This window comes from Vombatus ursinus, unplaced genomic scaffold (genome assembly GCF_900497805.2).
Source record: "Vombatus ursinus unplaced genomic scaffold, bare-nosed wombat genome assembly UNPS02014802.1, whole genome shotgun sequence".
Lineage (NCBI taxonomy): Eukaryota > Metazoa > Chordata > Mammalia > Diprotodontia > Vombatidae > Vombatus > Vombatus ursinus.
In genome coordinates this window covers 13219064-13231601 of record NW_020954580.1, presented here as the reverse complement: position 1 = coordinate 13231601, position 12538 = coordinate 13219064, and the positions used below count along the sequence as shown (strand labels likewise).

The 12538-nt window shown below is 36.7% G+C and overlaps 1 protein-coding gene and 1 pseudogene across 1 annotated transcript in view; both read right to left on the bottom strand.

The window, feature by feature from the left end:
• ERBB4 (erb-b2 receptor tyrosine kinase 4) overlaps positions 1-12538 on the bottom strand; it is an 833670-nt gene that overhangs the window by 633657 nt on the left and 187475 nt on the right. The window lies entirely within an intron of this gene.
• Positions 7291-7761, bottom strand: LOC114051481 (annotated as a pseudogene).

Here is a 12538-nt window from a genome sequence, read left to right as displayed (position 1 = left end):
ATTAACTGTGGGTATACTCTAAAGCTCCATCATGGGCCCTTTCATTTCTCCACATTCTTCTTCTTGTCTTGGTAATTGCATGGGAACAGTTATCTATTTACATGACTCCAAAATCTACAAATCTAGCCCTATTCTTTACTACCCATCCTTTTACTACATCCTTTACTACCCATCCTGCTTATTATAATTCTTCATACTAATTTCCCAAAGGAATTTCAAATTCTAAATACACAAAGTAGAACTCAGGATATTTTCCCAAAAACCTAGCATTTCTCTAACTTCCCTATCTTTGTTGAGATCAAAATCATCTTTCTAGTCATCTAGGTCAGCAACTTCAGAGTTGTTATCAATTCTTACCTCACCTTCACTTCTTCTTATATCTTTATCTATTGCCAAGACTTTTCAATTTTACTTCTGGAATATACTTTAATTCTGCCTTCTTTTCTACATTCACACTTTTCATCTTAGTTCAGTTTCTCAACACTTCTTCTACGTACTATTGTAGTAGATATTCCTGCTGCTTCTAAGATCAACTATTATCAGTTAGTCCATTTTGTATACCATTTAAAAGTCTTTATAATGTGACTCCAGTTTCTTCCTAGAATGATTTTATATTATTCCTCTTCATAAATGCCAAACTGCTTCAAAAGTCCTCTAACATGATAAACAAAGTAGCCAATTTACTGTACTTAATAAATAATATTTTATTTCCTACCACTGAACCTTTGAAGAATCTGCCCCCTGTATCTGTAATATATTCTTTTGCCTCTTAAAATCTGTAGTGTTTTTCAAATCATAGTTGGGATGCTACTTCATGGCAGCATTTCCTCATCACCCAGTACATAAGTACCCTCTTCCTCTTGAAATTATTTTGTAGTTACTTTACAGCTTATTAAGGACAGAGACTATTTTTTTTGTTCATGTGTTCCCAAGTGCTTAACATAGTACCTTTAACATAGTAGTAGCTTAATAAATATTTGAGGAATTGATAAATCAACCCATCTACACCTTTTGGCCTTAGAGAGTTATTTGGGGCTCAAACAGGTTAAAGACTTGGCAATGATAACACAGTTCTGAAATGTGAGGAGGAAATTTTGAATCCAGATCTTGATGATTCTAAAGGTCCAACACTCTGTATACTCTGCCATACTCCCCAATACAAGAATATATAAAAATAATATTCCTTTTCTGATTTATTTTTCAATGTAGTTCAAGACAAGGTTTCTATGAAAGAGTATGGCATTATATTCTCCATTCTAAACTGAAATGAAAGAAAAAAACTGGAAAAGATTAAAAAAAACCTAAAAGTCTCCTATATTATGTAATTACACTAACAATTGTAAAGGCCAATTCTGGGATCATTTTCAAGAGATTGGACACTGAAAAATGTGACACTATGAGTTTTCAAATAGCAATATCCTCTTGTTATTGCCCTATAACCTTCCTCCTTTCTCAGTCAAGCTCCTAGAAAAAGCCATCACCTCTCATTGACTCAAATTTTTCTCCTCTTAATCACTTCTCAACCTTTTGCAGTCTGGATTCTAACCTCATCACTCCCCAAAAAGCATTCTCATCATAGTTACCAATGATCTCTTCATTACAAAATCTTATGTTTTTTCTTCAGTACTTCTTGCTCTTGACCTTTCTGCAGAATTTAATGCTCTCACCACCCTCTCTCTCTCTCCTCCTCCTCCTTTCTCTCACACTCTAATTTTATCAGTGCCCATGGATCTCATTATCATCTCTAGCTAATGTACTAGGATTAGGTATCAAATTCCCATCTCTCGAGCTCCATTCCCAAATTATCACTTCCCCATTCGATATTTCAAACTGGATTTCCCAGAGGCATCTCAAACTCAGCAAGTGTAAAACAGAATTCATTATCTTTCCAAAAACAAAACAAAACAAAACAAAAACAAAACTGCCAATCTTTGGAATTCCTTTCTTACTCCCAAGAGTATCACCATCCCCCCTCTTTATAGCTTCAGAGTTAGCCTGGATTCTTTACTTCACATATCCAATCAGTTGCCAAATCTTCATAGTCACCACCTTAGAACAGGTCTTCATTAGCTCTTACCTGAATTTTTGAAATTGCCTCCTAATCAAGTGCCTCCTCACCCTAATAGCTTCCCCAGACCTACATCAAAGTGATTTTCCTAAAGCACAAATCTAACATCACTCTCTTGCTCAATAAGCAGTTATTTTCTATTGATTTCATGACATGCCATAAACTCCTCTTTGGGGCATTTAAGGTCCTTTACAACCTGAGTTCAATCTACCTTTCAAGGGTAATTATACATTGCTGCCTTTCCCAAACTCTACAGCCTTAGCCAAATTGCCCATCTTAATGTTCTTCATATATAGCACTTTGTATTTCCAACCTCTACTCTCTTAATATAATGTGTTTAGTATCCGCTATATAAAGGTGTATTTACTCCTATTTTTCTTGTTTCCTGCTCTCAAAGCCCAAGGAATTCAACTACTCAAGGATTTAGTGGATATATTTGTGTTTACCTTATTTATGTCTTTCAAAATATTATAGATCTTTTTCATATCTCTTACCAAACTAAAGAACCCTAATCCTTTAAATACGTCTTCATGCAATAAGATCGCTCCCTTGACCCCACCAAAATAAAATAAAACTGAACTGCCACCACTACTTATCCTTTCTTAGATCTAGAGTTGCCTCTTTTTTTCTTTAGTTCCCTTATATTTTGAAGGTACAATAAAAAGAACAGCACACAGTATTCCAAAGTAAAATGAAATTGTCAAGATCACTACTGCATCATTCAATAACCTACTGCTTCAGTCAATGAAATGGCACCCTAGTGATTCAGTATTTTTTTTTCTTTTCTTCCCTTTTTTCTGGAATGTTCTTTTATTTCCAGAAATTTCTGAGTAAAGATCATTTTATTATATATGTTACTGTGCATTATAATTAACTTTAGATATAGATATATAATTAAATTTAGAGACAGATAATAATTATACATAATTAACTTTATATTATATATAACTTTAGATATATCAATTTGCCATTCTACACATTAAAATATATGTATATGAAATATATATATATATTTTCCATTCCACACATCAAAATATATATGCCACATATATGTATGTGTTTATCTTTCTCACACTTGTTTTATTTTGAAATAATGTGAGCAAGCTCACTTTATGAGAACTGAATTATGTGAAGCTGAGTTCTTCTCTCCTCTCCCTCTCTGCTTAGAAAACCTTTAGAATAATTTAAAGTGAAGAGCTTAAACATAAAAATGGAAAGATTTCAAGGCAAAGTATCTCATGCTAGGAAATTTCTTTATCTGCTATGCACTTAGACAATATCTATTGAAGCATGTTACTACTGAATGACCTACTACGGTAATTAGATTTGGGCTAGTCCCTGTATTATTGAGATTTTCAAAGATCTCTGGGTTATATTATTTTTTATACAACTCTAGGCTTAGTAGTATGTGACAATTTCATTCCATTTTACAACATGTGTAGAATTGAATTGGAGTTCTGTAGGATAAAACACACACACACCCTCGAAATTAAATTTAAAAGAAATCCACTGCTAATGTAGCATTAACATAATCCATAAAATACTCAGAAGCCATGAATAAGAAATTTTGCAGCTTCCAATTGTTAAATTAAGAAGTGTCTCCTTAACTTGAACTTGTTGCCTGTAAGCACTATTTTGTGAATATGCACATAGGTGATATTGATGCACCTGGGTAGTTAGATCACATAACAATAGAAGCCTTCCATTTTCTCTTTCCTCTAATATTGTTTTTAGAAAAGCTTTTTACCTTGATTCTTTTAATTCACCACAAAGAGCTTCACATATGCAGTACAGAGGGACATTAGGTCTAACACAGTACATTTATAAATGTCATAAACAAAGCCAGGCATTACCTTTCCAGGCATATGTCATCACTCTGAGAAGTTACCTCTTATAGGACGTATTATGGTTTATGGTTTCAGTGCTGTGCTCACTTAGTAACTAAGCTAATTTAAGACTAAAAATCCTTTTTTGCTGATGGAAACAAATATAAAAATGAATCGAAGTTCAGTTTTCCTTACTTCTTTTGTATGCAGCAGATAAATGTTTGTGATATCTTCTAGTTATTCTCATTTATTGCATTCCTTTTTAGCCAAATGACAAAGACACATTATGTTTTTCTCTCCTGAATCAACTTTCCCACCTTTTTCTTGGGGAGGGATTTATTAATCACGTCCAGCTATGGCAGTAGCTGACAACAGTGCATTACTCTCCTATGGGGAGCTACTATGTTCAACATGTCTTCATTCAGCACTATAAGCATCAATATCTATCTCATCTTGACTGCCAAAAGTATCTACAATCTCTTCCTCTTAATGCACTCTGAAGTTCCAAATAACTAGGAAATAAGTTGAATGATAAAGTGGGACGATTAAAATATTCTGACTCTTACATCCCCATTGGAACGTAAGCTCCTCAAATGAATGAAAAAAAATTTAAGTCCTTCCTATTAGAAAAGCAAGACAGCACTTGCTCTGCAGGAGGCACATACTAGGAGAGACAATAGGTATAGGAGGTTTGAGCTACCAATCAGATGGGAAGTCCCCTGGTTCTTAGGTTGCAATAACAAACATAAGGATACTAGATTGTTAATGTCATTTGCACTTATAAAATCACATACCTTCTGGGGGCAGGGATTATCTTGCTTTATATTTTTATCTATAGTGCTTATCACAATGCTTAGTATATAGTAAGTACTTAATAAATGCTATTCATTCATTCATACCCATGCCTTTGCACTGGCTATTCTACAAACTAGGACTGCTTTTTCTCTTCATCTTTGCCTCGTGGAATCCCTAGCTACTTTCAAGATTAATCTCAGGTGCCTACTCCTATGTAAGGACTTTCTTGATTCATACAGTGTTTAGCATTCTCTTTCCAAGAAAATAATTTTATATCGATTTTTACATCTACTCACCTGTGTACATATTCTTTTCCGTAAGTAAAATGTAAGCTAATTGAGGGCTAGAACAGTCTCCTTTTTTCCTTTTAATCTCCCATGCCTGGCAGAATGTCTGTCTCATATTATGCACTGAAGGTCTCTTGAGTTAACACGTGGGATTTTGAACCGAGGCCTCACCAGAATCAGTCAGTCTTAGCCCAAATTGTAATGTCAATGAAGTTTTTCTTTAGTGCCCTCTTTTCCATTTCTGCCAGTGCCAATACATTGGTTAATTGCCCCATAGTTTCCCAGGCCCTCCATTAGAGCATCTTGCCTAGGACTGTTCTTGTCAAAGACTGCCAAAAGTACTTAACATACCCCATTTTTTATAAAACTTGGATTGGCTCAGCTTTCTCTCCAACACTACTTGAGTATTGTGAGTTTCTCAGCTTATCTGCAATCCACTACTACCACTATGACTTTGTCTGACACTCTCCCTATCCCTGTACTTATCAATCACTTGCATTTAGAGTTATATTCTCCTCACCTTCTTCCTCTCATTCTCCTATCCTTATCTCTCTCAAATCTAGCTCACACTCATGTCCTACTCCGAACCTGCTCATCCCTTCCACTGTGCCCTCTGAAATTCACATTTCATTATAAACAAACTCCCTTTTCTTGTTCATTTTTTAAAATTTTTTTTCTTTTAATTTCTTTTCACTTAATAGCTCTCATTAAGACTTTAGCATCGTGCATATCACAGAGTAAGTGCTTAATAAATGTTTACTGATTGATCTGATTTCACTCTGACAACACTGAACCACTCTCTAGGACTGCCTGTAATGCCTTTCATACTCCCAACACACTACTCTTGGAAAAAGATTGGCAGTACTCCTTGATCCCCATGTCACTTCCAGGTCTTTACTTTATGGCATTCTCTCACCATATTTCCTCCTTCAAAGTCTTCACAATGAATATTTTGTCCATTTTGAGTAGTAATTGCTATTGCATACAAGTCCTTCCTTTATCAAGTATTTCAGAATGTGGCTCACTATCTTGCTGTACTCCTAAACTCCTGCCCCTATAATTGGAGATGTCAATATCCACATAAATGCTCTCTAAGATTCCTGTTCTTTGCCTTTCTCAAGACCGCTAATCCCTTGACCCTTCAGTACTTTGTCAAGCCATATATATCTGCTCTGTTTTTACTTTCGTGTCTCTCCAACCTCAAACCAATAGTTAAGACATTTCAATTCTATCCTTTCCTCTTCTCTTGAATCTCTTTCCCCTTTGTCCTATCACTGTGCTTCTCTTGCCAAACATCAGTTCTTGATTACTCCCACCATTTGCCTCCTCCACTCTGGGACTACCACTACTATTATCACCACCACCACCACCACCCCTTGCCATTTTTTGGACATTGTTCTTTTCTTTTGATGCAGCCTGAGAGCATGTTGCTCTCTTGGACTCCCTGTCACACTATTACCTAGCCCTTAGTCTTTGAATGGGAATTGCCTCAAATAAACCGAGGCCTGGGAAAGACCTTAATTTAGAAAAGCATGCATTGCATCCTAGGTCATTGCCAGTTATCTTCACTTTTGTCTTGCTACTGGACTTTGATGACTCTGGAGGAGACGGTGAATCTGATGACTTCACACAAGCTATGCGTCGCTTAAATTCCAATTCATGATGTCATCGGTCCTCTTTTTGAATGAAGGAGGAACAACAACCACCACCTCCATTCATATTTACAAGTCAATAAATGAAGTTACAGGGAGTCTCACAACAATGTTGACCAGATGCATTAGAAATTTATGTTATGTAACATCAACTGGTTCCTCACTGAAGCAAGGTTAGTTCTTTCATTCTTTCACCACTGTTTTCCTATCTCATTTAACTATTCTAAAGAATAATAATTAAAGAAAGAATAATAATAATAAAGAATAATTCTAAAGAAGAGATAAAATACAGGCAGTAATTAGAGACAGCTTTCATAGGGCATAGCTAAGCATGGGAGAGGAGATCTAGGGTGATAGTTGAGGAGATGGTAGGATACAATAAAGTTTTTTTTTAAAAGGATTGGAAATCTTGTCAGTAATAAAAGAGCTAGTTGATAGAAAGTCTATTATATATCCCTCCCCCCTCAGCTCATTTTAACTTTATTTTTCCTTTTTTTATGTTATTTTCCTTATTTTTTAAATTTTTATTTTAATGTATTTTATATCCTTATTTTATTCTCTTATTTTACTGAGGATATTGAAGCCATTCAATGTGAGATTCATTTTTTCTTCACACTCTGCATCTCAAAATCCCTTGTCATTATCTTCCACTCTTCCTCCATTCACCCAGTATCTGAAAAGGTCACCTTTCCCTTTTCTGAGACCTCTTTTCTTTTTTTGGTCGTGGTGGGGGGCAATCTGACTTTCTTAGCCAAAGGCAGGCCCGACCCCTCACAGGCGCTCCTGGGTGGGCAAGTTCCCTTCTTCTTCGCCACCTCCGGCTTCTGGCTCCGCGGGATGCTCCGGCGCTGAGCGGCCACGCGGAGAGCCACCCGGCATTTATTCTTGTGGGTGACGTGACGTGCGGGACGCTGCTGAGCGTGGCCCTCACGTAGCAAGTGGCAGGCTTCCTCTGACCTGCCCTCCGCTTCAGCACCTCCACGAGGCGGGCTCGATGCCCACGGACTTCCGGCGGATGGGAACGAGTTTCCGGCCTTGAGGTTGTCTGGCTCAGTGCTGTTCTTGGGCCTGACGCGCTTCATCAGGAAGCTGGAGCAGTTCCTGAGGACCTCGCGCTGCAGGCGGGCCAACATGGCGGCGGCTGGGGGGGGAGGGGCGCTGCTCGCGCGGCCGCTCCCAGACATGGAAAGGGTCCAAGGCCCCTGCCCCCAGACGGGGTACACCTGATACCATCCTCTCCCGTTACCTACAACACATGACTTCCTCAGTCAACCCCCTCTTTCGAATCTTCAGCTTCTTTCTATCAACAAGCTCTTTTATTACGGACAAGCTTCCCAATCCTTTTTAAAAAAATTAACTTTACTATATGCCACCATGTCCTTAACTATAACCCTAGATCTCTTCTCCCATGCTTAGCTGTGCGCCATCAAAAGCTGTCTGTAATCGCTGCCTCTATTTTATCTCTTCTAACTTCTCACCCTTTGCAGTCTGAATTAAATGAAGAGGATGTGTGTGTGTGTATGTAGGCATGTATATATACATACATGTGTATATACATGTTTACATGTATGTATACATCACCTTCGTTTAATATATATTTACAGATATGTACATATATATGTATGTAAATTTTTGTAATAAGTTTATGTGTATTACAAATTAATTTGAACACAATAAGGAAAATCTTTTCAACAAAATGTTTTAATATGTGAAAAAATATGTTTCACACACACACGCACACACACACACAGAGTGATCTCAAACACTTTTGAGCATTATTGCTTTTTGAGATAACCAATACAGGATTCAGGAGAAATGTCTTCAAGTTTGAACAAAGAATGCTTTTGGGATGCAGTTCACGAAAATAGCTTTCCTTGTGCCTTATTCTAAAGCAAATAGTGTATCATTAATAGTTAATAATATGTATGTCAATTCCAGTAAAATTACAACCAGAAATATGAAAAAAAATGGATTTCAATGCAGATTTTATTCTAGACAAAGGAATCCAGTTACTAAAAAAGACATAAATGAAAATTGATTCTAGTACATAGATAAGTACATACATGTATATATATGTTCACATGCATATATGTGCATAGATATACATGTATACCTGTATACATAGGTATAGATGTATACATTTATATGCAAGTATGCTTCTATTCCCCTCAATTGTTTAGTGATTTAAGCAAATATGGTGTATGGATTCATTTGCTCTTCATGATGATTTAATGTTAACTACATTTTAACTTTTTCAACTCATGAGTAGTTAATACTGAAAGTAACATTGGGATTTTGTGAAACTAATAAGGTTAAGAGTATCATTCCTTGTTGTTCAGTAGCTTTCCATCATGTCTAACTCTGTGACCCCATTTAGGTTTTTTTTCCCCCTTGGCAAAGATACTGGAGTGGTTTGCCAATTTTTTTTCCAATTCATTTTACAGAAAAAGAAACTGAGGCGTACAGGGTTAAGTGACTTGCCATGGGTCACATAGTAAGTATCAGAAGTGGGATTTGAACTCAGGAAGATGAGTCTCTCCTTCACTCCTTCTCTCTCTCCCTCTCTTCCTTTCTTTTTTCATCAGTGTCCATGGATTTAATCATCATTTAATCCATATCAGTCTCTGTATTCAGTTCCACCATTACCAGCTTTCTATTGGACATTTCAAACTAGATTTCCCAGAGATATCTCAAACAGAATATATGTAAAACAAAGCTCATTATCCCTTTTCCTCTATCTATCCCTCTTCTAACCTCCTCTACTTTTGTCAAGGGCACCACCGTCCTTCCAGTCTCCCACGTTCCCCATCATCCTGGACTTCTCAGTCTATTTCAGTCTTTATATCCAATCAATTGCCAAATTTTGTTGTATACACCTAATGGCATCTCTCACAGCTGACTTTTACTTTATGTTCAGTTACTATCTCAGTTTTGGCCCCGGCTATCTGTCATTTAGACTATAGAAATGGCTTCCTAAGTGATTTGTCAAGACTCCTCCCACTGAAGTCTACCTTCCACAAAATTGCGAATTTTCTTTAACGACAGACTTGAACAAGTTGCTTCTTTACTCAGTAAGCTCCAGTGGTTCCCTTTATCTCCAAAATCAAATATAAACTTTGTTTTTCAGTTGAAGCCCTTTATAACTTACTCTCAACCTATCATTCCAGATTTATTACATATTACTATCCTCATAATCTATAGTTTAGCAAAACTGGACCTTCTTTCTATGCCTCATTCACAGCAGTCTATTTCCTATCTCTATGCCTTTTCACTTGGTATCTTTCACTGTTGTTATGTACTTCCTCCTCACCTTCCCTTCAAAGAATCCCTCATTTCCTTGAAAATGCAAGTCTCCTTTTCTACATTGTCTTTGATTATCTCTCTACACTCTTTCGTGGCCCTTCTTGAGTATCTCCATCTTGAAAACAAGAGTATGTGTGTATCTATTTTTCTATATATCTATACAGATGTATGTGCACATTACACATACACATATGCTTACATGTATGTATTCATGTATGTACACACATGTGTATATATACATACAAGTGTGTATACACATATATATGTGTGTCTATATATGGAGAGAGACAGACAGACAGACAGACAGACAAACAGACAAAAGTAGTACAGTGGATGGAGCATTGGGCTTGTAATCAGGAAGTTTCATTCTCATGATCTCAAATCCCACCTCAGACCTCAGATACTTACTAGATGTGTGACCCCTGGTAAGTCACTTAAACCTGTTTTCTTCAGTTCCTTATCTGCAAAATGAGCTGGAGAAGGAAATTGCAAACCACTCCAGTGTGTTTCCCAAGAAGAACCCAAATGGGGTCACAAAGAATCGGACACAACTGAAATGACTCAACACCAACAACAAAATACAGTATAAATGTCTATATACATAACACTGTCAATAACTATAACATTCTCAAAAAAAAATGTAAGTTTGGGGATTTCTGTGTTCTTGATGACTACATTTTTAATCAAAACACTTCCTGAAAAAAGAACAAAGCACTAAGGAAAAACCAATGAGGGATTCTCTACTAATGCCAATCTAAACAAAAGCCTTGTTAATCTCTGTTTGAGTTCAGACAGCCTTGCCTATGCCTAGCCTTCAGGTTGAAGGTGGTTTTATTTTAGATTCAAATTGGATATGCAGATCTTCATGATAATAATAAAAAAACTTTCATAGCTCATATTCTTTTCACTATTTATATTCATTTATGTCAAACAGTTGGGCAAACGCTGTTTTCTTCTTTTGTTGAAAGGAAAGTTGGCTCATGGGAAGTCTCCCCATTACCATAATGTGTCCTTTGCATCAGCTGTTCCATATGAGACTCATAACTAAAGCTGACTCAATTAAAATAGATAAATCTCTAATAAAGTATAACTCCAAACCAGAATTTCATCACTCATTCCCTGGGGAAGGAGCAAAGATACCTGAGGCCAAATTTACTTAATTGTTCCACGATAAATTCTTGTATTTAATCACAGGCTGCTTCAAAGGCACTCCCGATAGTTTTAATTAATTAGCTTCATGCCTTTTTCTTTCATGGAATTGAAAATATTCAGCATCTCTTATCTTAGCTGGCAAGCTATCCATTTTTTCACTGCAGGATATCATAGAAACAGAGGCCATTCACACTGCATCAGGGATGCCAACAAATCGGGCTGTGTATTAGCAATGCAGCACAAGGGAACCACTCTGAGCATCTACACCAGGTACAATAGGTACAATAGTGTAAGGAAATTAATGCGAAAAAATTAAATCAGGCCCAGCAACACATATGAATGTGTCAGAATATCAATGGTTACCTACTGAATAAACAGGGTTTATAGCTTTATATTGCCTCTATTTGGAGTAGTCCATAATACAATGCTGTTTTATTTTTTCCCCTCAATTCATTTGTAGTCAACAGAAATATCTGAAGGGGATAAAAGAAACACAGGTCAAACATCTAAACAAGTACTTCAGGCTCAAAACTTATACTCTCTGGGTCACAAGAAACAAGGAAGAGGAAATAAGCAGAATAACAAAATCTCTATATAGACTATTAGCTGGTTGTATCTCATTTTTCATCAAGTCAGATCTCCCTCTTCCATCAAAAATCCTGTGGATGGTGGGGGCTGGAGGCTAGGACAAAGAGAGGATGCTTTCCCTTGGTAGAAACATTGAAATAAAAAGGTTAGAACCAACGAAACCAAATGTGTCACTGCAAGCACATGGACTATTTTCTGGTTTTGATTTCCTGGTTCTGAACACGTTAAAGAGGGGAAATATCACCACACTATTCTCTCCACAATCATTTTCCCCTCTGTTCCTCCCTCCTCCCCCGATACCTCAGGGCTGACTCCCCAAGGCTCGGTCAACTAGCTGTCACTTTGAAAAAGAAAATGAAGTAATAGCACTAACATATTTTAACTCGAGTTAAAATGTCTTATTTTTTATATTTTCCAATTCAATATGTCATACAACACATTGCATTTAGTAGCTTAGTGAGTTCAAGTCCAAATTTTAATTCAACAAACTTTAACTATCTACTGTATAGTTAAGTATTCTGATAGATGCAAAGAACAAACGAAGCAAATACTGTCTTCAGGGATCTTATATCCCACTGAGAGGAGACATTTCTTTTCTCTCTCTCTCTCTCTCTCTCTCTCTCTCTCTCTTTCCTTTTCTGTAGAAATGTGTTGAGAAATTATTATTAGTAACAAATATTTTGGGAAGATACATCCCCCTTTTCCAAAGTCCTGAAAGTTCAGTTTTTCTTGAAGGACATTACTGATAGTGAGATTGCATTAACTCTTCTCCATCTGGGTCATATCGCATGGAATTTGCAAGGATGGAGAAGCTCATTGTGTTCTACTCAAACTTCGTTAGAGACAGATCCTTTCATCTATATAGGC